The sequence below is a fragment of the Misgurnus anguillicaudatus genome, chromosome 16, assembly GCF_027580225.2.
Source record: "Misgurnus anguillicaudatus chromosome 16, ASM2758022v2, whole genome shotgun sequence".
In the NCBI taxonomy this organism is placed as follows: Eukaryota; Metazoa; Chordata; class Actinopteri; order Cypriniformes; family Cobitidae; genus Misgurnus; species Misgurnus anguillicaudatus.
The window spans coordinates 15,057,738-15,079,702 of NC_073352.2; the positions used below are offsets into that span (position 1 = coordinate 15,057,738).

The following is a 21,965-nucleotide window of genomic DNA, read 5'->3' on the forward strand; positions in this document are numbered from 1 at the left end:
GTGGAAGGGTTGGGTGTCAGATAGTGTTTCCTTTAAAAAGAAAATTTCACTTTCTTTTGCACTAAATAAATGAGATGCTCTAAGAAGTTTAGGCCAATGCTTTTACATCAAATAATGTGGATTCATGCATGTGTGTATTTTGCATTTAACATGAAAATAAATCCATTTTAAAAGTGTCTGAAATAGGTAAACATTCAGAAAACCAAACTAAAAACTCATTTAATGAATAAATCAAATAATTGGATTCTAAAAGCAAATAACACTCTTGCAAGTTTTACAATAGCGGATTAAAAACCCAGACAGATTGTTCATGATGTTGGTTGTTTTCCTAGTAAGCCGTTCACTAAATTGATTTTTTCAAGAAAACAGATACTCATCATCTGCCTGTGAGCTTTGACAACTGATAGGATGCGTGCCAGCACCCTGCCTGACATGTAAATCCTATTATCACCTGCAGGGGAGCTCTTGCTTCTTATGGAACACTGGACTACGGGAATCTTGTTGAGCTGAGATGTTATTTACAGTTATGTAGTATTAAACATTAATCTTCTTTCTAAATATCTCACAAATATGAAAAAGCAATAAAAGACTTCAGTATATCAGAGTTTCACGTGCACTCAGCAGGTCTACAGGTCTGCAAACTGCAGGCTGACAAGGCACTTTTTCACCATGCGTCAGTTTGATCTACGGTTAAGGCTATGTTATGTAACACGAGTCACTGAATGTTTGTCAGCTCTGAATGAAAGCTTGACGTTTGAAGCAGCCTGTCAGGTATTAGTCTTATGTACAGTATAAGTGGTGGTTTGCAGGTTGTGATGGCTGTGTAATTGCTAAGCAATGTCAAATGTATGTAACACTTGCGATTGCTTGTGGTAAATATTGAAGGGAATCCCTGGCATGCAGCCAAACATCAGCTAAATATTCAATGAATCTGCAATGATTGGAGATGGTGGTGATACGTGTTGAAACATAGCACAGTATGTCAATCATCTTTGAACATTTGAAGTATATGTAAGTGAACAGTATGAAAAGTGTACTGTGGAAAAGTCTTAGGCCACCATGCTACCATTAGATGTGTTGTTTTTGCAATTGTATAGTGATCATATATAATTATTTCTCAGAATACAACCAGATAATACAGGAAATGTGTATGTAGTATTAAAAACAGTATAAAAGTATAAGCTGAAGTATCAATTATTTAGGGTAAACTCCCTTTCGACTTGAGCAATAGCAGGCAGCTGCAGGATCTCTTAAACTTAAATGAAATTAAATCCTAATTTCTTTATATAATTTTTGCCTTTATTGATAGACAGTAAGTGATTGAGAGGTGACAGGAAAGTACAGGGTGAAGAGAGGGGTATGGGATCGGCAAAGGACCTCGAGCCGGGATTCGAACTCGGGTCGCCAGAAGTGCGTCTGCACCATATGTCGGAGCACCATCCACTACACCATCGGCTCCGACTAAATCCTAATTTCTAATCGAATGACTTCAAGACTTCAGTCTCCTCAAAAAAGCTCAAGATGTGTTTCGTGCCAAGAGAGGTCACACTAAATACTGACTGATGCCTGAATAAGACATTTAGTTCTGAAAATTGTTTTGTTTGTAATTTTGTGTACATATTTCCTGTATTTCCTGTTTGTATCTCAATAAAAAGAATGAAAAATAAATATGGATAAAACTTTGCTAAAACAACAAAGCTGGTGATGGTGGCCTAAAACTTTTGCACAGTACTGTATATTTATAGAAAATATAATAATAAATGAAAAGTACATATAATGTTATGGTGAATGGACAATAAAGTCATTAGAGAAGTTAGGGTTATGTTAATTAATTTTTAGCAACTCTTTTAATGTTGTGGGTCAAATTGTTTAATATATGCTAAAAAACTTGTAAAATAAAATTGTAGGAAAAAACATTACTTTTTTATATACATAAATTGTTTATTTAAAAGATTAATTTCTATGAAAACTTTTACAGCACATAAATGCAGTGAATATTCAGTAAAAAATAAATAAAAGTAGTAATAAAAATAATATACAGCATTTCTTTTATTTGAGAACAGTTTTACCCATTTTTCACATATTAATAGTCAAAAACACTCATTATATTAATTTTACAGGAACACTGTGTGTACTTTGTGTACTGTATTTACAATTATATACTTGGCAGACACTTTTATCCAAAGTGACTAAAAGTAACTTCAAGTCAAAAAGTATTAAGAAAAAGTCAAAAAGTAGCTTTAAAGGTTTAAAAGCACAATTAGCATATTTTCCAGAGATGATTTGGGGTCAATTTGACCCCAAACAATAAAAGGGGGGTTAAGAGAAGCTGAATGGTCATGCTATTGCTCAAGTGTAAGGTGCGGCCACAATAAATGCTTAAAATATTTTTTTCATTGTGTTGCACAGCAACTACATATTACACTGTATGTATATGATGTGTGTTTTATTTTTTAATTCAGATATGAAAGGAGATAAGAGCAAGAGCACCACCTCTGCAATCAGGTAAAGATAACACTCATTATGACTCACTCACTATATATGTAACTCAGTTAGTTACGATACTGTTAGTGTTGTGTCTTTAGGAATTCCTTAAATGGACACTGAAGATTACGTGCCCCCTTTCTCACTCTGAACTTGTTGTAAACATGGAAGTTTTGGCTAGCGATGTTGTTGATGTACCTTGACGCCTCTGGTCTGACTATAGCTTCACCTGCAATGACTTGACATGAGTGGAGTAGCTCAACAGTCCTTGTTTTTAAAGCAACAAGAACAAGTAAATAGCTTTGACACTTTGATTGACACCCTGACCCCGGGATTTGAATAAAGAGCAAGGCATGATGCCAGGGAACACATTTCAAAACACAAATTACTCTAACCTGGTTGTTCCAGCATTAAATATTGACGGATAAAGAAAAAAACAAATATTGCTTAACAAGATCATGATGTTTAAGAAAACTTGTTTTTTATGTGTCACCCTGACAAATCCCCCCACTCTGCAGTGCTCGTCATTGAAAACGTCAATCCCTAAAAAATGTTATGCCCATTAGGTTAGGTTGATCCTGAGCTGATGCGTCATCCGTTGCTGTTAGGATGTTTCTGGAAATCATTAGCAGATTAAACTTGATAATACTATACAGCAGTAGCTGAGATTTGAATTTGAAGACTCTGTGCCCAATCTTTCTGGCTATCATGATAAAAACAGCGAGTCCCACAAAAAGCATTGACTTTTTATTGCTTTAGGAGACATTTCTCCATCCCCATGTTAAATAATTTAGAATCATAAAATGATATGACACATTTTAGGCGCCACCACTTTATGACTCATATCTCACTCTCTGGGAAGGAACATAACTGATAAGTATTTATTTTAATTAAGGCAAATCCTCAACAGATTACCTTTGTTCCAAAAACCCAGTGAGCTGCCTTGCAGTCTACACCCTACATAGGTGACTTACTGCATTTTGAAATGGTATAATATGCAGTCTGCAGTGCTGAGGGCCAGATAGAGAGGGTGGGGAAAAACAGATTTTCAGGATGCAGTGATCAGCTTACAGGAAACAGGGGCCGGAGATAAAGAGGTAGAAAGCCAGTCACTTTCATTTTTGTTTGTTTTAACATTTGCAAGTTTTAGGGTGTCTGGAGACAAGGTAGTTGATGACATTGTACCATGATGGATCTATCTGTTCTGATCCATATGGGTTGAGGGTTGATCCAATGTAGTGGAGATGTACATGAAGTAAGATTATCTGAGATGAAATAAGAAGTGGAGTCATTTACTGTAAGAAGAAAGTGAACCGAAGCTCTCAATAGGGGAGCACACTTTATTATGGCCCTAATATGTAGCATTTAGGTACCAATATGTACCAAATACATGGTTTTATTGTTGAAGTTCATTTAGCAAATCGTATTAATTTAGTTTTTCCTCTCACAGTATTACAATCAAGTACATGTGGTCTAATACATAAAGTTTCTAAATATTTCTGAAAGTCTAGTACACTGAAAAAAAAACAATTCAATTTAATACATTTTTAAGGTAAGTGGTTGCAATCAATTTATTTAAGCTACATTTAAACAAAATAAATTAGGAATACAACACAAAACAAAAAACTTTTGTTTAAATGTAGCCTAAACAAACTGACTGAAACCACCCACCTCAAAAAAAATTGAGTAAATTGAATGAATCATTTTTTTCAGTGTAACATTTTTTATTTTAATTTAATTATTAAGTTATAAACAGGTTTAATTTTTATTTAAACTCATTATATAGTTTAAAGTGTATTTTATAGCTGGAAAGATTCCATTAATCAAATATATAAGGTTTGAAGTACATAAAATAGCTTTTTGTATAATCATTTTTGCTTTAAACATTGCCAACAAAATGTGATATTCCAGCAAGGAATGCTCAGTGTTGGTTAAAACAAGAGACAGGGTAACAATTTTGAACTAATGTGCCTAATTAAAACTGAAATAGTTATAATATTCATGTTTATACAACACTGTAATAGAACTGGTTGCCTTAAAATTTTGAGTTAATTTAACTTAAACTTAAAAATATTGGTTACTCAAAAAAATTGGTTACTCGACTAATATTTTTAATATTCAAAATTTTAACCAGGTACTGTATTTTCTGGAATATAAGTCGCACTTTTTTCATAAAGTTTGGCGGATCCTGGAACTTCTAATTAAGTGCTACTTATACGTCAAAATTATTTCATATGAACCAAAAGAAACCATTACCGTCTACAGCCGTGAGAAAAATTATTCATTCAATTCACTCAACTCTTCTAAGGTAAGTGGTCGAAATCAATCCATTCAAGCTACATCTCAACAAAACAAATTAGAAAAACAAAACAAAACAAAACAAAAAACTTTTGTTTAAATGTAGCCCAAATCAACTAACTGCAACCACCCACCCCAAAAAAAAAATGAGTAAATCGAATGAATCGTTTCTCTCAGTGCTCTGAAAAAAAGATTCATTCAATTTACTCATTTTTTTAAGTAAGTGGTTGCAATCAATTTATTTAAGCTACATTTAAACAAAAAATATAAGTAAAGTAAAATAAAATGAAAAACTTTTGTTTAAATGTATCTTAAATAAATTGATTGCAACCACTTACCTTAAAAAATTTTGTAAATGTAATGATTTTTTTCAGTGTGTGTATTTATGTAATTCAATGGATTCATTGATATGGAATTGCTTCGGGACCTTTTTGAACGTGTTTGGCTTGTTGTGTTAATTTAGCCTATTCAGCCTCCCAGGTATGTTCTGATACTATTGTGTATTGTGTAAATAACTGTTTATGTCACTTAACATGTACGGACATCTACTCAGCCTGCTGTTCTGTGCTATTGTTTAGTTGAATAACTTGCCTTTCCGAATTAAATGTCTGTTCTTCGGTTTGGATTTTGTGAAATCATTTTCTAAATAAACGTGACGTATAGTCCAGTGCGACTTATAAATGTTTTTTTCCTCTTCAAAACGCATTTTTGACTGATGCGACTTGTACTCTGGAGCGACTTATAGTTATAGGAACTTACTTTTTTAAGTTGAAACAACTTTTTTACAGTGAACAGTTCTTTCTTTGATAAAAGAAGACACTCACACAGTTGTTTTTGATTTATCTGCACACCGTCTAACTGTTGTGTTGTTGAACTGTTGTTTAAACGCAGTGTATACAATCACGGCCATGCTTATATAAAGCCATATCACACCCATATCCAAGCAATATTGCTTTTATAACTGTTTCAATAATAATGCATATTAAGTTCAGTTTGCATAATGACATTGGCAGTTGTTACAGTACAGTCTTGCCAATGACCGTACTCCGAACTTGCATCTGGCGTGAAGGCGGGCCAAAGATAACTTAAGTGGTTCCCTTTTATTTGCCAAGACTTGGTCTCTGAACTGAAATGCAATGTCTTCCTTGCCATATGTCCCTAAAAAAAAAAAAAACAATGATTTATAATCACTATTTGCACAAGCACATTTTCGTAATATCAGTCAAAAGTGATCTCTGGCATCTGTTGATCATCTAAATAGATGCTATGCTTCAAGTTCATCTAATCATCTTCCAGAAACTCAAAATAACTGGCACCACATGCTAGATGGAAACTACTAATCCTTTTTTAGACGTCCATCATCCACTCTTATTGGAAAAATTTCATTCCCAGATTTATTCGTTTTGTTGTCACAGTTTTATTATTTTCTACTGGACTAAATATAGAGTTCTGTTAGTCATAAACAACAAATAGGATACAGCTTCAAGGTATCAGCCATTTCCAGGTCATGATGTCATCATTAGGGCAGTTTGGGGAAATCTTTTTTGAGATTTGTGATGAAACATGTTTTTCTGTGCTTTGCTGCCTGGGACAACCTTGCAAATCATATTTGAGCTAAAGTTTCACTGGATTGAAGTTAACCGTAATGCTAATGAGTTTATATTAAACAGCCTGAGATCCGTTTAAGTTAAATTTTATCAGTCTGTAAGCTTAGAGGGGGGTTTCTCTGGTTAAACATGCGTTTGGATAAACAGACTTTAGGATGCCATTAGATTAATGTGTGACTGAAACTTTGACTCATCGTTTTCGATCTGCGTGTATGCTTGGATTTCTGTAAACCTGACTAAAAATAACACAACTTGTTGTTGTTGTTTGTACTTTTGCTGATCCATTTAGTCCTTAGGATAATAATGAAAAACACATGTGAAGCGAGCACAGGATGGAAATACTCTGGCAGGCGTGTGAACGCCCCCTGTGTGTTTGGCTTTAATGCTCTAATTTTAGCTAAAGCTGTATTCCAGGCCCTAATTTGACGGAGGTAAAAGTCTTCATTCATCAAGAAATGGGCGCGTCCAAATGGATGGCAGCTCCTCGGGAGATTTAGGTCATCGAGCGCCATATGACTACCGGTGTGTTTACACTGGAAAAATCCCGGCAAACCAGGCGTCTGAAAATAGGCTAGTGTAATAGGTCAAGACCTATAATCGCTTTTGAAAGGCTAATATGTCTGCAAGATGTTAGTTGTCTGACCCCCGGCTACAGAGCTTATAAATAAAAGCACAGTGATCATAAGCCACTGGTCTTCATTGAGGTCAGTAATTGGCTTATAGTGTAACAGTAATCTTTAGTAATCCTTGCATCAGTGTGTAGGTGTGAAACTACAGCTCGCATGCAAGTTTTTGGACAACTTATTATGAAGTCGTAACAAAGTAGTGATTTGTTATCATACATTTGTCTGAGAATCCGTTGAGCCAGAGCAAACTTTCACTGTCACTTACTGTGTTGTGACTAACTTTATTTTCCTGATGCCTCACCTAATGAAATATCTAAAGTGCACATTCAAGTTTTAAGTGATGCCAAGTGTGAGCAAATGTCATTCAACAAAAACATTCATTTAACACATAACAGTTTGTTGGTTTGTCATTTTGTTTGTATAACCCCTTCAGAGTCTTAAAGAAATATATTATCCCAGTAAAACAATATGAAATGCTAGTTAAATCAACCTGTATTGTATATATGAAGAGCTCAGATGCAAAACTCGCTAAGTGTGTCTTGAATGATTTCTTGCTAATCAGCCTTTTTTTTGGACTCTTAATGAATTCTGCTTAAAAAAAAATGTTTTGAATGGACTGAGGATTAAGATAATTTTACACGAAGTAATTTAAAGAGCACCATTGGTCCGAATCACATTTTTACATTTCCTTTTTGTGTGCAAGTGTGTATTAGTACTTATTAACGATATGCAAAAGATACATACCCCAAAGTAAACGATGACGTGAGTTATCGTCTCCAGCGTAAATCTCTTTTCTTGGACTACAACAAACACACGGATTGCAACAGTTTACTTCCTGGAATTGATGATGTAGTCAAGACTGACATTATCATAATTCCTCCCACTTTGACTCACAGCCTTTAAAGGCGGAGTCCACGATGTTTGAAAAACGCGTTGGAAAAGGAGATGGGGCCGACTACCAAAACACACTTATAGCCAATCAAATCAAATCAAATGCCGGGTTGCGTATGTGTGGGGCGGGTCTATTAACAGAAGGTCCAGATTCTATTGGGGTAGGGGCGTGTTTGTTTGGGTGATTTCCAATATCAACATTGGCTTTCAAACATCGTGGACTCCGCCTTTATGTTAACTCCTGTTAGGCTGCGTTTACACCAGCCGCGGTAGAGGCGGCAAAAAAGCCGTAAGTGAAATTCTAGTCATTCGAGACATTCACGCGGAAATTCGCATCATGGGAGGGGCTTGCGACTCTGCTGAAACTCTGCTCGCTTCCTGTAATCACGTCACTACTACAGCAAGGTCCTGATTGGTTAACGCGAGTCGGAAATCTGCCGAAGTTTAGATTTTTCAACTCTCGCATTTCCCGCAGCAACGCTCAATTCGCGCCGCAGGAAGCCTTATCGCGTCTTTGCATTGCCTACACATGTAAATCACCCTCTGCCGCGGCTGGTGTAAACACAGCATTAGGGTTGCATTGTGACCGAATCTTTCAAACATGATAAGGAGCGTCACATTTCTGGCTGACGTCAGAGGTATTCAGGCAAATCACAACGTACAGATTAGCTGGCCAATCAAAACTATTTTGTACAAAATCCATGCACTTCAGAAAGACACGGAAATCTGGAGCTACAAAAATGTACGGTATGTGGAAAATAATGTGTTTTTTTAACCATAAACCACTTGAACACATTGTATTATACCAAATACACAAAAGAACGTTGTTTTTTTAGCAATGAAATAGGTGCTCTTTCATATTTTTTGACGGAGTTAGCGTTTAGTGGCTTTTGCATCTGAACTCTTCATATATATATATATGCGTGTGTGGTTACTTTCTTAAATATCTAACACGTTTTATAAGCATACATTTGCATTCAGTTGCAGCTATCTTGTGGAAAACGTTACTAATGATATGTGTGGTTTCTTTTTGTGTGGAATTCCTACGATTAGCAGAATAAGAGCCAAGCGTCAGACATGAAAAGCAGCAGACATGACGTGGCCCTTTCCAAATATAATGAGGGGTTCCCTGTCTCGGTGCAAAAACCAGGCGACTGTGAATACTTGGACAAGTGTGTTTTTCTCATTGAGAAACAAAGACCTTGGTAACAGTGCTCTGACTCATCTCAAGTCAGTTTGCTGATTTCAGTTTCCCCTGAGAGTACCAGAGGGAACAGGGAAGAACCAGATCCAGCTGGTTTGCAACTGCTTTGCAACTGTGAACTGAAGGGAGTGCAGTATATTAACTATAGGCTACCAGCAGAGGAAGAATACTGCAGATGATTTTACACCATGCATGTGTATTATATGATGAATTGTATGGGGTTATATGTAACAATAATAACTATAAATTGTAAATAAATAAAAATATAATAAAATAAATATAAATATATTTGTCTTATTGGAAAACAAGCAGCCTTCCTTGTTGACAAACAATTTTACCACAAACCGTCCTCAATTTTATGGCCCATTAACCGAGAAGGCTATGTAAGGAAATATGGGAAAGTGACTCATGGGTAGATGTTCAAAATAGATTTAAAGATTGACCAAATTTAGAAATTATACGCCTCACCTGTTTGTTTTGCCAGCTCTCTGGAAGCCCTGCCCAGGAAGACCATTAAAAGGCCCATTGTGACTGGCTGCAGTGAGGGAAAATGAATGAATTTGCTGTACCAGCATCCCACTGCAAACACATTAGGCGGCAATCTCTCAAATATCTCATAGAAAAGCATGACATAATGTGTTAAGCGGTGAGCGGTGGGGAGCGGTGGTATGACATCTTGGGCCGCCAATAATCTTTCTGTGACTCGTGTTGCCATAGTAGTCGATGACTGCAGTAGTAAAGGCTGATGCAAAGCGCCTAAACTTGTGGTTTTGACAGTGGGCGGAGACGACTTTTAGAAAATATTGACAAAAGGGGAAATACCTTTAATTCGAGTGCCCTCATTGGCACTGAAATGTGTATGAAGTACACTGTACTGCTTTCAACCAAACACAGTTGAGTTATATTAAGTTATATAATTTTTTCAGCTTTATATTGGCATTGGATAGTAACCCAAAAAGTGCACCCATCCATCAAAATCTAATCCATAGAGTTTAGGAAAAAGAAATGTTTAGGAAAGAAAGCATGCGCACGGTTTCATTCATAGTTTACACATTTAAACAGTTGCACTATGCACCAGCATAATTTTTCATGACACTAAAAAAGCACATGGCACAAACGTTTCACATTTACATGCCCATCCCCTTGAAAGTGAAGTGCGTCATCACGGTCAGCCACTTCCTGCCATCACTTCCCCCCGTCTCTGTATACACTAACTGTGTAATACCATGGAAACCGTTCCCTAGACTACACTACCATGAACATTAAAGGAAAATGTGAAAAAATTATTTCACGATGTGACCACACCATTTAGGAAACTCTTACAATGCTTTGAACATTGGCCTGAATTACTGTATCCATTAAATAGCACAAACAGGCCTTGAAATGTCCATGTGAAGAGCTGTTCACACTTCTTTTAATTGTTAGTGTTGTGTTGTCAGTTTCTGATAAATTAAGACATCCATTATAACGTCTCACGCTCTTCCTGGACTGAGATGTTTCCGCCCGTTCAATTTTAGATCTGAGATCCTTGGATGTCAACTGTATATAGTTATCCCATCTTATCTGGGGGTGTGCGGAGGCGTCAGCTTGTGACAAACGAATTGCGGACAGCAGCTTATCCCAAACAATCTGTCGTAACTGTGACGCCACTTGCCCAGATTAGTTGGGTTGTTTATAACAAATCTTCTCAGTGTTGTCCTCCCATGTTATACATCGCATACAGTCTTGCTCATACAGTGCATCTGGACTTTGTTATACAGACATTAGGACGTTATTTGTTTTGTTACCTATAAAGCCTTTTTACCAGAAATGATCCAAGTCTGTCTTTCACAAAACGGTAAAAAGCATTGCTGGATTACGTGGGCGAAAGCTACAATGGCTGCATTCAACTAAAAGAAACATTGGGTTTACTATCACTTTCTCTTTAAGGGAAGTACCCTGTTTTCCTGTAAACGATTCATGTTTTTCCAGATTCACATGATATAACTGTAAACTTTTTTTGTAGAGAAGAGTCAGAAAATCCCTGTCATGTTACTATGCTGTTTGAGATATGACCTATATGCATTACTTATTGTTTATACGATAAGTTGTAGATCTTGATCTTTAACTGATCTGCTCCAGGAATTTTGCCAGTTCCTCACATGGGGTGGCATCATGTTAATGTACATCTGAATGTTTTACACATGATGTACATCTGAATGTTTTAAAAACACTGTCTTTTTAGCAGATATGCATCTGCACGCTGCTAAGTTTAACAGACAGGAACGACACACTATTTAAATCGTGTGATTAATAGTTAATCTCTGCTCACATATAAAGTTCATAAACCAAAGCTGGCATGTTTACTCTTGTACCCGTGTCTCTTTTAACTGGCAAATGAATGATTTTGCCCTTTTAGGGACATGATCATGTAGGCTCACTCTGTATTTGTATATTTTTCTCTGTTAATGTTACATAGCTCGTGAAAATGTGTAACAGTGTAATTTCCGTTTTTTAACTAAATGCAATGAAGCATGATGAAGATCATCTTACAGTCATGCATTTGCCAGACGCTTTTATCCAAAGTGACTTGCGGTGTATACAGTACATTTTATTTTCTCTGGAAATCGAACCCACAACCTATGCTTTACCAGTTTAGATACAGAAACACCATTGACTAGGGTGACCATACGTGCCATTCTTCCTGGACGCGTCCTGGCCAGGATTTGGGGTGCGTCTTTCGGAAGTCGTATTTGTCGACCGCATACGTAGTATAGAGGATTATTATTATTACAGAAAAGCAACTGTTACATTTTAAGGTAAAACTGAAACTACGATTGTATGTCTTATGTTTTGAACTGAATGGCGTATGCGTCAACAAATACGACTTACCGGAAGACGCACCGAAATCCTGGCAAGGACACGTCCGGGAAGAATGGCACGTATGGTCACCCTACCATTGACCTATTAAGTGTTTTTCAATTTGAGGTGCATGATTTGTTTTGTTTGTTTGGGTTTTTATATGCATGTATAAGTTCAACAATACCTTTTATTTTGTTTATTTTTTGCGTCTGTATATCTTGTTTTTCCTATGTTTTAGAGAAGTTTCGAAACCTCTTAACTCACATTTGGTGTACTCCGCACTATTGTTGGTACATGATATAATAACCTGCTTAATTCCTCTAAAGCCAGCCAACCTGCTTAAAAACAGGAAGCGCTTTACACAAGGAGAGTCTGTGTTGAGATACAAAATTGGTTGTCTGGGTGTGCGTTTCGTCACTGTGTGTATACAGCATCGGTCACTGTTATTATCAGTTGCCTGACAACACATTAGCATCTTGTTGAACATGCGTTATTATGACTCAAAATACGTTTTCACAGTTTCATAACAGACAGACAGTCAAGCCTGGGGACCTACGCATATACTTGATCATGTACAAACAGATTCCACACTTTCTCATACCTTAATAATTACAATTGTTTAGTCATTGTGTTGTGAGCGGACACAGCTGTGTTTTGACTACAGTTTGAGATCGCTGTAGGTAAATGTGGCAGTCTAATAGACTATAGAAAGAGCTTTAACACAGGTGGGTGAACATGCCAAACTTCATTTGCTCCCAACAGCCTACACGTGTGTTTGTTTCTGCGCTGCTCTCTCGCTCAGGAAAACAAGGCTCTTGTGACACAGTTAGCATAAGTTAGATAAGACTTCCAGAGCAGATGCAGGGCCGTATGTTACATGACTGTCTGGAGCAGTTACTGACCCTGATTCATAACATGTTATTTGTTGATTTGTGCTGTTAGTAAGTTTGTTCATGGGATAGAGTGCAATGTTCGTAGTAAGACAGATATCACAAAAATGGGTGTCCTGAGAAATCACACCTGTCTTTGTTTGCTGTAGGCTCTGCAGTCAGCAAAACTGAAAAAGCAAATATTGTGGGATGCTGCATGTTGGTTATCCAACGAGTTGGTTGCTAAGGGTCTAAAGGTTTTCAGCCTGACTGGTGTTTCAATCCACTGGTTAAAGAGTATGTGCACTACACAAGAAGTATCAATCTAAATTTTAAGCATGTTCACTTGTATTGTCAAGCTTTATAACACTTAACATTGTGCAAATTCAATTCTGAATGTAAACAAATGCCTGTTCAACTCATTCTTCAGGACATTTTAAACTTCTTGAAAAATGTACATTTTCCATACTTTAAGAGGGAGAAAAGATATCAAGTCAATGGTATGATCCAAAAACAAAATATAAAGCTATTCTGTTGTAAAACATCCTCATTATGAGATCCACCTGTGAGTTTATATACCAAATGTTCCATGTCCTGTTAGTCTGCATGCATTGTTTTGTTTGTATTGCACTAGACGCCACTCCTGTCTCGCCTGGTGCTTTGTCGTATTATACTTCGCAAAAGAGAAATTCTTTCATGTCATTACCTTGACTTGTGTTCATTACCTGTCAGACAGAGGTAGCAACCTGACACTACACCTATATAGTACATTTACAACAAGAAACCTGATATGTTTGCACGCAGTCCATAAACGGACAAAATATATGGGCTGTTTTCATGATGGCTTTGCTTGGATGCAGAGTAAAGCTTCACGTACACATAAATCATGGTCTTTGTTTTGAAAACAGACGTTGCTTTCATTACTAAAAGTCGCAAAATGAGTAGACACAATAGTGATATTCAATAATCTGTTATTGAGTTAAGTTAAATGAGATTTTAGATGATAGTAATAAGATAGTATAATCATTCCCACAAGTTCCATTGGTTTGGTTTGATTTGGTTTGGTCAAAGATATTGGATATAAAAAGATCGAGCACTGCTATTACTATGAATAAGAGACAAGGCAACGCTCAATATGACCAATCTGGCAACGAAAGTCCCGCCTTACATTTAAAAAAACTAATCATCTATCAATAAAGACTGTTGATTCTTTGGGGGAGGGGCTCTATTGAGAGTCGCATGAGGCGCTATCCAACCTGTGTGCATGCGCAGTAGATGAAACAACCTTCCTAAAAGGGATTTTGCACAATTTAAAGGAGACATATTTTTCATGTTTAAGTGCTATAATTGGGTCCCCAGCAACCTATAAAATGTGAAAAAGATTAACCCAGTAACTTAGTTTTGTGAAAAAATTGGTAATTGAAATTTGGCTCCCCTGGTGATGTCAGAAGGGGATAATACCCCCTTAATCTGCTTTATCAAACACGCCACTGGCATTAAGTACAGAGATCAGCTCATTTGCATGTTATATGACACACCCAAAACGGCACATTTTTGCACACACCTACAAAGTGACAATTTTAACATGTTTTAATAAATTATCTATATGATATTTTGAGCTAAAGATTCATATATGTACTCTGGGGACACCAAAGATTTATTTGACATCTTAAAAATTGTCCCCTTTACGCTTAAGATACAAAATATATACAGTAGTAGGCTAAAGTTGATGTCAGGTTTAATTTTTGGTCAGAAATATGTGATTTTAGCCCATGATTTAAGAGATATCTGTCTTTTCCAATTTAGATGGATAAATCTTGAATGACTGAAATAACTGCCTGGCGGTGCTAGTGGTGTGACTTCTCTAAAGGGCCTTTGGTTAAGTTTAGATAAGTTCAGGGTTTTTAAGGGTATTTTACTATTGTTGAACACAGGTGCACGAGACTAAACAAAACACACAGCATTTTCCCATTGTGTGCTGTGTTATCTTTTGAGCAAAAATGCACAGACATTGTCTGCAATAATAATAGGTATGCAGTGGGTGGGTATGTAAAAATAACAAATGCACAGCAATTTGGTAAACAATTGTGGCTATTTTCTAACATCATAAGTTCGGCTGTCCTCACAGCCCCTGAGTCACTATTGGCAACATGAAAGTACTTTGGGTTCTCCAGACGTCAGCGGGAAGTGTCTGTTTATGCCCATGTAAAGGAGCTGTGGGACTTTTCTTCCCAACAGGAGTTCATATCATTTGTCACTGGGCGTTGACGAATCTGTGAAGCAGGCTTGCCAAAGTCTAGCCATCTGAAGACTGAAAGATCTTAGTTTATGTCCTGAATAAACACTGAGGGAAGATCTCATAGTAAAAGATGATGTTGTTGTAGATGTAGATGTTGGTGACTAACACTGAAAACAGATCAAATATTTTCTTTGTAGAGTTTTAATCAACAAACAGAATTTTAAAACAATAAGCAACTGTGGTAGTCTTTAACATTTATGCATTTGGTAGTGACTTGCATTATACAGTATACATTTTATCAGTACTGGTTTATATGGATTAAACCCATGATCTTTTGAAAGCTAGTTGGGTTTTTTCTTAAAGGAATATTCCATTTTCTTCCAGAAAAATCCAGATACTTTACTCACCACCATGTCATCCAAAATGTTGATGTCTTTCTTTGTTCAGTCGAGAAGAAATAATGTTTTTTGAGGAAAACATTGCAGGATTTTTCTAATTTTAATGGACTTTAATAGACACCAACAATTAACACTTAACTCAACACGTAAAAGTTTTTTTCAACGGAGTTTCAAAGGACTATAAACGATCCCAAACGAGGCATAATGGTCTTATCTAGCAAAACGATTGTCATTTTTGACAAGAAAAATAACAAATATACACTTTTAAAGCACAACTTCTCGTCGAGATCCGGTCGTGATGCGCCAGCGTGACCTCACGCAATACGTCATCACGTCAAGAGGTCATAGAAGACGAACGCGAAACTCCGCCCCAGTGTTTACAAGTGTGTTGAAAGAGGACCGTTCCTACGTTGTTGTATGTCAACTGATACTAATTAATGTCTTTGTGTCAGTTTATTGTTTACAATGGTCCGCAAATGTGCGTTTTATATATGTAACATGTGACCTCCCTACGTCACTCATTTACGTTAGGTCGCGCTGGACCGGATCTAGACGAGAAGTTGTGCTTTAAAAGTGTATATTTGTTATTTTTCTTGTCAGAAAGGACACTCGTTTTGCTAGATAAGACCCTTATGCCTCGTTTGGGATTGTTTATAGTCCTTTGAAACTCTGTTGAAAAAAAACTGTTACGTGATGAGTTAAGTGTTAATTGTTGGTGTCTATTAAAGTCCATTAAAATGAGAAAAATCCTGCAATGTTTTCCTCAAAAAACATAATTTCTTCTCGACTGAACAAAGAAAGACATCAACATTTTGGATGACATGGTGGTGAGTAAATTATCTGGATTTTTCTTTTAAGAAAATGGAATATTCCTTTAAAGGGGTCATTTTATGAAAATTAAACCTTTTTTTCATGTTTAAGTGGTATAATTGGGTCCCCAGTGCTTCTATTAAACTAGAAAATGTGAAAAAGATCAACCCAGTAACTTAGTTTTGGTAAACCATTCTCTGCAAGCATGTGAAAAAAATGTAATTTAAATTTCTCCACTTGTGATGTCAGAAGGGGATAATACCACCCCTTAATATGTACCGTCCAACCACAGCACTGCCATTTAGTGCAGAGATCAGCTCATTTGCATTTTAAAGGACACAGCCAAAAATTAAGCTAGAATGTTACATGCATACTCTGTGGACACCAAAGATTTATTTGACATCTAAAAAAAGTCTTGTGAAATGTCCTCTTTAAATAATTTTATGAGTAACTGATCAATGGGCTCTGGCAAGTGTGTCATTAATCATTAACCTAAACACCCCTTACAACCTTTTATAGTGAAGTGATTTCTAGGGCGTCCAATATGACTCAGCGATGACTTTGATTTTCATTTTGATGTGTCACTTATTCTCACACTATTGTTGTCATGGTGATGCTGGCTGTATGTGAACAAACAGGCAGAAGGTTGATGAAAATAGCCTGTCCCGACCGAAGAGCAGCATTGATGAAGCCACATGGTGTTAGTGTAAACTCCTTGAGTCGGGCCTGGGTTTTTGAGCTGTGAGCTTTTCCCAGCCTCGCACCCATAGCGAAGTGGGTCAGGTCCTGGCCGCAGAGAGCAATCCTGCTAAGCACAGATGTGTGCGGCACGGGGGGTACGAGGCCCCTGAGGTTTAACACCAACAGGTCGCCTCCTGGGAAAAATCTTGTCTGTAAACTTTGCCCTGTAGAGTATAACTTTGTACTGTGGAGATTACTCAACCAAGGGTTTAAGACAGAGCTTTAAGGCAGATTTGGGTTTGTTTAAATCAAGTTAATTTCTTTGAATCTGATAAAGACCTGTATTTAGGTTCTGAGCAGGTGAAATAATACACAGAGGACAGAGAGGCGGTAGGGGACGATTGTTTCCGTCTGTGCACAGCTCGAGGTGACACCAAGAGTCTTTTCCAGATGTACAGACGAATATGAAGACTAACTGGTTGAGTCACCTCTCCCATGAACCTTTAGGGAGAAATTCGATGACCTGCGAGTTCCCATTGCCCCATCAAACTGATAAGCAAAACAAATGAAAACATCTCCCGCTGTCAGGTGCACATCTGTTGCCTTCCAATGGTGTGAGAAAGATTATTTTTGTTGTGTATTTAGATCAAAGTCTCATTAGTGTTTGTTAAGAACACTATTAAGGACAACTGGACAATTTTACTCTAAACTATATTACCCCATAAACCCGGCTTCTCATCATTTTTAAGCAAGTCATTTGTCTCATTTTTATATAGGTAATGCGTGTTTACTGTCCAAAACAGTTTTTTTAAACAATATTGGTGTATTTGTACAACAACTGAGTTGGCTGCTATACCCTTGTATATCAGTCTTATTACAGTCCTGGGTCAAAGTTCAGGTACACCTTACTCCACCAGTCCCTGCAAAGCTCTAGCGTTCAAATCGTTTTATCCAGCTAAATAAAGCTTCAACTTTATAATCCTGAAACTCTAACACTGCTAATGGCTATTAGATCTCTGTGTTAGCGTGACTACATGTTCCCCTTTCCATAACCCAGGTGGAACAGTGGATTTTGATCGTGGTGTTTCCATGCTTCAGGGTATTGATGGTTGACGTAGAGCTGGGTCATTGTTGATAAATAATAAGTCTGATGGTCTTTTGATAAACCCCATGTAAATAGGCAGTGCTAATGCAATGAAAGGTCAACATTTAGAGTGTCAACACAAATATTAACGATACGTAGAGGGCACAATTCATTCAAAAAGATTTTGATCTTTTTAGGTTATGATGTACTGTCACTACCATTTTTCATTCTGCATGTATCACAGTTCATACTGCCTGTTAATATAAAACTCAAGTCAGTCGCGTGTGGTGGACAGAAAGACAAGCAGATAGGGCCCCAAATATCCATCATGTTGCGTCATTTAGGAATTCTCTTATAATCCATGCATCTGTGTCTTGAGGAATCATTGGCTATCAAAGTATTGGCTACGCTCAAAAGCAATTTTTCAAAGCGTGTGGGAACTTTTGCTCTAACAGTTTACTTAAACATTTTTTACTGTGTTAGTTGGCAGTACTCTGAACTCACACAGCCTAGAAAACACATCAGCTTTGCATTTGGATTACTATCAGAAGCAAGGCTGATCTTTTTCTGGCTTCAGATCTAAATCTTTGTGTAGGGTAGCTATAATGCAGCGAAAGCCAGTTATGAAACCCTGACCTGAACATACATTCACAAAAGAAAATCTGCAGAAAAATGATATTTTACACAACTGTGTCACACGGCTCAGTGATCAAAGGCTTCGAAGTTGCCTGGATTTTACTGGGTCGTTTCGTCTGGGCAGCGGGTACATAAACACGTTTGCAGCCACATAAACATGCTTGCAGAGGAAATCCTGGTAGGGTTCTTCAAGGTGACATGTTTTTTATTGCAGTTCTTTCCTTAAGGTCAACCTGCCAGACCACAGCTGACTAATAACAGTTAAAGGAAAGACGTCTGTCAGGTCCTTTCTGGCTACTAGTGAACACCAGGCAGTTTATGGCTATGCAGAACAATACATTTTGTGCCTGGCTTGTGTTAATGTGTTGCAAACTACAAAACAAATTTAAAACAAGTTTTGAAAATGTTAAATGACGTGAGTCAATACGCTAATAAACATTTGGAGAGTATGGTTTCAAAACGCGATAAACGGCTTTTTTATAGTTACCACCAAAATCAGTATTTTATTTGCTCAGTGTTAAAAAGTAAATTCTTAATTTTACGCAAAATCCGATATCCGCCGTGTTATTCTGTCATCTTTTCTCCCTTTTTTCCAAACCGCGACAAACGCCAGTCTTCCTTCTCTGCAGAATGCAATAAATTCGCTTAACCAATCACAGCGCACCAATCCATGCATTATAAACAATAAGGGCGGCGCTTTGAATACACACAGAATCCTAGTTTTCCTCATCTACTTTGTACTTCGTGATTAACAAACAAACAAAAACAAAATGGTACTTTTGATTGCGTTGATAAACCTGTGGTGGTTTTCTGTGGTGGGGAAGAAACGAAAGCCATCAAAATCGAATAATTTACGTGAGAGGCACTCTGGCGAAGAAAAAATGCCGGCTGTTGCTTGTTCTCACACGACAGCATTAAGCTTCTGTCATGCTAACACATTGACCCCAGGGGATCTTATAAAAAACTTTACATTATTTTACTCAAACTTAACGAAAATCGAGCAGGACCAAACATTTTACAGCTGATCGCTGCCAAAAAAGACTATGTCTCAAGTATAACAGCAGCAATGACAGTGTTCTTAATATGACAAAGTAAGTGTTTTGATTAATGCCATTAATGTTTATTTTTTTTAAATCTGTGTATACCACTAGTCAACTAAATGAATATAACATGGCAAAGATGAATACACATTTATATATTGATTCAACAGATTTATAACATTTAGAAAAAATACTTTTTGGATTTGAATTTTTAATGTTATTATAACCTAAAGATGCTTTGTGAAAGTTTGTAACAGAAAATAGTGGTTTTCATCTTGTCACTTTCTTGGTATAGAAAACACATTTTTACCCAAATTAGTCAAAATGAATTTATTGCATTTTGGAACCAAACTTTTCATTTGCTCACAAAAATATAGTGAAAAAAACTGAAAGTGGCGTGTTTGTCAAGTATGCAACACATACTCAAAATGTGACCTCTGCATTTAACCCATCCTAGTGAGGGGGGAGCAGTGGGCAGCTATCCCAGCACCTGGGGAACAATTAAGAGTAGATGCCTTGCTCGAGGGCACCACAGGTGCAACCTGCCGGCCAAGAGACTCAAACCGGAAGCTCTCGGGTTATAAGCCCAACTCCCTAACCACTAGGCTACAACTGCTCCAAATCTCATCAAATTGTCATGGAATAGATTCAAGCTACATGTTGAAATGCAACAACCATATTTGGAAAAGAAAGCAAAGGAAATGAAGGCTAAATCTGTCTTATCGGGTTTGTCCTAAAAGGAGTCATTGCCATTTTTATTTATGTAGCAATACAACGTGCGTTCAGGAAAAACATGTGATATCATTCATTCTGCATTTTCCAGTGGGAAAATGCTGTTATTGTCCTGCCGATACGCATGGAAGACATCTGTATGAGGTTTCATTTGCAAGACAACAGCTCCAAACATTTACAGCCATTGGATAAGTCACGCACAATGCTTGACCTTGTTGAACGATAGACCACACAGACAAGTGTTGCGTGCCAGCTATTGTGTTTACCTCCTACTCACAGGCTCTGGCTTGATGTCTCCCTCAGTCTGAGATGTTGATGAACAGTGTGATACTACATTCTCATTTCATACCATTGAGATCCATTCTCTTATTTTTGTATGTTTTGTTTCCCATATGTGTCTTTTGATGCAAATGATGGGCATTGTTTGTACTGCGTAAAACAAAACAATATTAGATCATTTTCCATTAATGGTAGGAGTTACATTTGCCTCTACGTCATTAGATTTTCATTATCTATGTAAATTATTAGTGTGCAGAAGAACAGGTGGTTTCACCAGCGTTGGTGTCTGTGGATTTTCTGTAACCTCAGACAGCACCCTTTCCTCACCTCTCCTTCAACCGTTACGTAACTTGACGCCCAACCCCATGCATTCTTCATGTTTCTGATTGGCCCAGAAAAACCTTGCATTTGTCCTATCCGGGTGACTGAGAATAAACCCCGGCACTCTTTCTCTTTAAAAAGTCTGACCACATTATTACAAGCTGCTTGGTTGCATTATCTCAGGGTCAACCTGATGAACTGTTCCAGTACACAGAATAAGTTTGTTTTTGGCAAAAACACAGGATACAGAGGTCCTGTGAGAAAAAGCTTAAGTCAATAAATGTAAGACTTCCTAGGTTTCTGTTTGCGCTGTTGAGATCACATTGAGTCATATTCATGCTGGCTTTTGCGTTTTAACAATAAAAGTTTGCTGTTATGTAAAATGTGGGAATTAAGAATTTCTAAAAACAAATCATGGGTACTTTACATTTACCTATTTTACAAGATCCATACCGGATACCATGCTTGAAAGTGCAACGCTTTAATGTTTGTAACCTAGCTCAAATAGCAAATACGATTGTTTTCAATAAATCCTATGGACCACCAAAGAGGCCTGGGAAATCTTCGTAGTTTAATCATGCAACGATAATGAGCTTTAAAGTCAAATTAGAAACATATAGATGCCCTTCTGCATGACCACATTATTGTTTTGTAGTAAACTCAAACACTAAATAACTCAGTAAATATCACACTTCAAGGGCCGCGCTGCCAACTCAGGATGCCGGCCTGTGTTCTGTTTTGTGTCTGCTTAACGTCTTGTTTAACTGTCATGTAGTTATTGGAGTCAGGACTTGTTCTAGAATATAAGAAACCTTGAATTAAGTCATTCAAGGTGAAATTAGCTAACTGGAAAAAATGACTGTATTGTAAATTTACAATAACTGTAATTTTGCAATAATAATGATGATTTCAGGGGCAGAAATAT

General features: G+C 37.1%; 1 long non-coding RNA gene across 1 annotated transcript; it reads right to left on the minus strand.

The window, feature by feature from the left end:
- Nucleotides 1-5,168: 5,168 nt before the first annotated feature.
- LOC129422583 (uncharacterized) lies at nucleotides 5,169-10,257 on the minus strand. Its single transcript, XR_012358106.1, has 3 exons — nucleotides 9,579-10,257; nucleotides 7,760-7,815; nucleotides 5,169-5,940 (listed from the first exon to the last, which is right to left on the minus strand). It is a non-coding gene; the product is annotated as an uncharacterized lncRNA (long non-coding RNA).
- Nucleotides 10,258-21,965: the final 11,708 nt, after the last annotated feature.